The sequence below is a fragment of the Syngnathoides biaculeatus genome, chromosome 20 (genome assembly GCF_019802595.1).
Source record: "Syngnathoides biaculeatus isolate LvHL_M chromosome 20, ASM1980259v1, whole genome shotgun sequence".
Classification (NCBI taxonomy): domain Eukaryota; kingdom Metazoa; phylum Chordata; class Actinopteri; order Syngnathiformes; family Syngnathidae; genus Syngnathoides; species Syngnathoides biaculeatus.
Window position 1 is genome coordinate 2,371,034 of NC_084659.1, and position 5,213 is coordinate 2,376,246.

Sequence of the window (5,213 nt, forward strand, 5' to 3'; positions counted from 1 at the left end):
GCCTGGTGGCCGGGCCTGCACTCATGGGGCTTGGCCGCGCACGGCCTGAAAGCGTAACATTGGTCCCCCTTCCCATGGCCTTACCACCTGTGAGACGGGCCATTAGGGACCGGGTGCGATGTGAGCTGGGCAATGGCCAAAATCGGCAACCTTGGCAATCTGATCACTGGCCACAGAAACTCTCTCGGGGGACATGGAATGTCACCTCTTTGGCAGGGAAGGAACCCGAGTTGGTGCGTGAAGTCGAGAAGTTCCGACTAGATATAGTTGGACCCTCCTCTATGGACCGCTTGGGCTCTGGTACCTGTCCTCTTGAGAGGGGTTGGACTCTGTTTCACTCTGGAGTTGCCCACAATGAGAGATGCCGAGCAGGTGTGGGTATAGAGCATACTGCCGGTCAAACAGAGGTCCTCGACATTGTGGGAGACATTGAACCGGAGGAGAATATTTTCAAAATCCGACACCTGTGCTATTGGTTGTCACATCAGATGAGACAGATATTCAAAGAGATCCTTCTATGGAATACCAGCTGAAAAGACCAGAAAATATTGATGGATTTTGGCAATTAAGCGTAATGGATGGTGCCCTCCCAAATACACACAATTGTGTAGCAATCACTTCATTTCAGGTAGGAATTATTCTTCTCTATCTCAAATTACCAAAAAGTATTTCTAATGCCAACTTGGCTCATTTGAGAACAATGTGTGTTTTAAAAAAAACTGTTGCAGAGGTTTACGGAGGTTAATTTCACGGTCCTACCGGTCCAGCCCTGGCTGTGCAGGTCCCCTCCTGATACTTCTGCTCGGTCTGACTGACTCTCCGGCATTCAACATTGGAACGAATAAAGACCTTCCTCTAACTGCCTTCCTGTCTATCGAGTCGTGCATTTGGGTCCGCCCTCGCGTTCTGGTTATGACAGAACAATCTGGCCACAACACGGCCGAGCAGGAGGCTGCTCTTCAGGTGACTAACCCGAGGCTTCATGAAATCTGTGCCCGGTTGGAGACGCCACGGTTCCTACCCCAGTCCAGGTCGCGTCGAGAACCCCGCCAGTTGCGGAGTTTCAGCGGCTTGGAGCCACACCTCTCTCCCGGCCCGAACGCTTTTCCGGCGACTCAGGGAACGTCAAGCTCTTTCTCGCCCAGTGCGATCTTCACTTCGAGCCACAGGCCTCCGCCTTCCCGACAGACCGCGCACGAATTGCCTTTGTCATATACCACATGACGGGAAGAGCAGAGGCGTGGTCCACGGCGGAGTGGAGTCTCAACTTCGGAACATGCCACTCCTGGACGTCCTTTATATGCGCAGGTATTCCAGTATGCCTTGCCGTAACGCAAAGCAGCAGCGACATTGATCACGTTACGACAAGGACAAGGTCACGTGGCCGATTACCCGATCGAGTTTCGCATCAGAGCAGCGGAAAGTTGATGGAATGAGGATGCGCTTCTCGACGCCTTCTTCCAAGGGCTCTCACCGCGAATCCACAGCCACCTCATCGCTGTGGACCTGCCTACCTCCCTGGATTCCCTCATCGCCCTACCTCTCTGGATCAACCAGAGGCTAGCAATCCAGGGACAAGTGGATGCTTGGCTCGAAGGAGTGCAGAGCGCATCCGCCCCGCCGGTTTCCCTGCTGTCGATGCCCATACCCGCGACAGAGCCAATGCAGGTGAAGGACTCGATGGTCCACCAGAGGAGCGACTGCGACTTCGGCGTGAAGGCCGATGCTTCTACTGCGGATGCTTGAGTCACGAAGTAACCCACTGTCTGGTCAGGCCCAAGTGCTCCGCCCTCAGGATCACGACTCCGGTGAGTGTGAGATTCACCACAGCAGGATCGAGTCGAGCTCAGCTTCGAGTGACCTTGAGCACGGGCAGCGGTACTTATTCCGCCACAGCCTTTATTGACACAGGATTGGACGCAAACCTGATTAACCCATGGGTAGTCGAGGCCATGGGCACTGTGACTTTTCTTTTTTTGGTAAATTCCTTTGCCGAGTAACTCACCGTACGCAATCTCTGAGGATGACATTTCCGGACGGTCACACCGAGAGAATAAGTTTCCATGTAGTCAACTCGCGGAGCAGCCATGTCATCTTGGGCAGCCCCTGGCTTAAAAGACACAACCCACACATTGACTGGACCACCGGTCAAATCAGGGCCTGGGGCAAAGAATGTAGGTATGTTTTGGGACTTTAGAAGAGAGGAGTTTACACATCGCGCCCGTCGACTTACACAAATCAAAGTCCGTACTGGAGTTACCAGTAGTGCCGTCCTGTTATCAGGACCTCAAGGAAGTGTTCTCAGAGGCAAAAGCCAAATCCCTTCCACCACACCGCCCGTACGATTGTGTTACCCTCTTGTTGCCCGGCCCCTCACCCCCTTGAGGGAGGCTCTTCTCATTAACAGGACTGGAACACCAAGCCATGAAGAAGTACGTGGAGGACTCTCTAGTGGCAGGACTCATCCGACCATCATCATCACTGGCTGGAGCAGGATTCTTCTTTAAGAAGAAGGACACATCGTTACGGCCCTGTATTGATTGCAGGGGACTCAATGACATCACCATCAAGAACAGGTACCTTCTTCCCCTAATTGCCACCGCATTCGAACTGCTTCAAGGGGCCCGGATCTTCATCAAGTTGGATTTACGACATGCGTACCATTTGGTACGCATCAGAGAAGGGGACGAGTGGAAGACGGTCTTTAACACACCAACAGGCCACTACGAGTACCTACTGATGCCGTTCGGCCTGACGAACGCACTAGCGGTGTTGCAGAATTTTATTTATGTGCTACGTGAGAGACTGAACAAGAACGTGTTCGTTTACCTCGATGACATTCTGATGTTTTCCCCGGACGAAGCTTCCCACATCGAGCACGTCAGGGAGGTGCTGCAGCAATTGTTACGACATAATCTATATGTCAAGATGGAGACGTGCGAATTCCACCGACCTTCTGTCACATTCCTGGGATTCATCTTGGCCGAGGGACAGATTCACATGGATCCCAGTAAGGTCGACTCGGTTCTCCAATGACCCACTCCCACCAAGAGCAGCGAGGTGCAGAGGTTCATTGGATTCGCCAACTTCTACCGCAAGTTCATCAAGAACTTCAGTTCCATTGCTGCTCCCTTACACGCCCTCACTTCACCCCGCAACTCATTCGAGTGGGATGGGAACTCGGCCTTCAATAGACTCAGGTCGAGTTTCACCACTCCTATCCTCATCATGCCAGACCCAGAGAGGTAGGTTGTGGTGGAGGTGGATGCATTCGACTCAGGAATGGGAGCAGTACTCTCCCAGAGGTGTGCAAAAGATGGAAGAATTCACCCGTGCACCTTCCTGTCTAAAAGACTGACCCCGGCAGAGCGGAATTATTATGAGGGCGATCGCAAATTACTGGCGGTCAAAATGGCGCTGGAGGAATGGAGACACTGGCTGGAAGGATCACAAGTGCCATTTCTGGTTCTCACGGACCACAAGAACTTGGAGTACCAGAGGACCGCAAAGAGACTGAATGTTTTCAGGACAGAACAGGCGGGCACTCTTTTTCACCCGCTTTCGCTTCACTCTGTCCTTCCGTCCAGGTTCAAAGAATGACAAACCAGACGCACTATCTCGGATCGATGAAGGGGACCGAATGGAGCCCGTGAGTGTTCTGATACTTCCGGAGGCCTGCTTCATGTCCGGGTTCACCTGGGAGATGGAGACACAGAAAGAGGAAGCTTTCAGGAACTCTCCAGGTCCAGCCGAATGTCCTCCGGGCCGTCTGTTCGTGGTTTCTGTGCTACGAAGAGACGTCATTGATTGGGCCCACACAAACAAGACCATCTGCCACCCTGGCATGGTGAAGACCCGCTCAGTAGTGGAACAACAATTTTGGTGGCCAAACCTGGGAAAGGACGTGAGGGAGTGTGTCAACGCATGCATGATCTGTATAAGACCTCTCTCCTGCGACCTATGGATGAGCTACAGCCACTACCAATTCCCTCTCGTCCCTGGTCACACATTTCCCTAGATTTCATTACAGGTCTACCCTGCTCCCAGGGAAATACAGTGGTTCTCTCATTCATCGATTGGTTCTCTAAGATGGTCTATTTTGTGCGAGTTCCCAAGATTCCGTCCGTCAAGCAGACGGCACAGCTACTACTAGACAAAGTCATCTGCTATTATGGCCTCCCAGCAGATGTAGTATCGGACAGAGGACCGCAATTCGTATCTCGATTCTGGAAGGAGTTCTGCACCCTCATCGGGGCAAAAGTAAGCCTCACTTCAGGTCATCACCCGCAGTCCAATGGCCAAACAGAAAGAATAAACCAGGACCTGGAGACCAGTCTATGGTGTCTAGCATCGCATGATCACAGCACTTGGAGCCAGCACCTCGGTTGGGTGGAGTATGCCCACAACTCCCTACCTTCCACCTCCACAGGTATTGCTCCATTCCACTTTGTTCATGGTTACCCTCCCTCTCTGTTTCCATCTGTGGCCAACGACTCCGCGGTGCCATCCGCATTGGCAGTGCTGAGACTCTGCGAGTGGACCTGGGAATCAGCTCAAAAGACACGAATACGCATGGGCAGCTCCTACAAGTTCGCGGCGGACCTCAAGAGGAGAAGGGCACCAGTGTTCAAGGTGGGACAACGCGTATGGTTGTAACTTTTGAATGTACACATTATATGTAAATTTTATCAATAAAGACCATTCAAAATTAGTTTTCTTTTGTTTCCTGGTTACCTGTAGTTAGGCATGCTGGCTCGGAACAAGTCTTCCTTGACTTTGGATGCTTCGTCCACGCACATTTTGCATTTTGCATTTGTACCTGTTAGCATGTTTCAAATCACAAAAGTTTACATATATATTACATGTGTTTATATCACATATCTAGAGACATGTTTTTAATAAAAAATATATATGTGGCACAACTTTCTATTTGTAATTGTTACTGGTCATTTCTCAGTCATTGTTTTACAGAGTTGCAGTCACATGATGACATTGAATTCTGCAAGACACATTCACAGGTGGTGGTTACGCTGTATTTGTCACCGAGATTAATATGAAAATAAAAATGAATCTGTCTTGTATAGTTATGAGAGAGAGATACACGAAGCCTGCATAGATAACCAGTAGGTTTCTGTAGAATGTGTTTTAGGGATTTGCGAGTTTGGCCCCTACACATGTTCACGGATCGAGGAAGAGATGACCAATGAATTAAA

The 5,213-nt window shown here is 50.7% G+C and overlaps 1 long non-coding RNA gene across 1 annotated transcript; it reads right to left on the bottom strand.

The window, feature by feature from the left end:
• Positions 1-2,011: 2,011 nt before the first annotated feature.
• On the bottom strand, positions 2,012-4,862 carry LOC133493663 (uncharacterized). Its single transcript, XR_009793093.1, has 3 exons — positions 4,735-4,862; positions 2,378-2,501; positions 2,012-2,110 (listed from the first exon to the last, which is right to left on the bottom strand). It is a non-coding gene; the product is annotated as an uncharacterized LOC133493663 (long non-coding RNA).
• Positions 4,863-5,213: the final 351 nt, after the last annotated feature.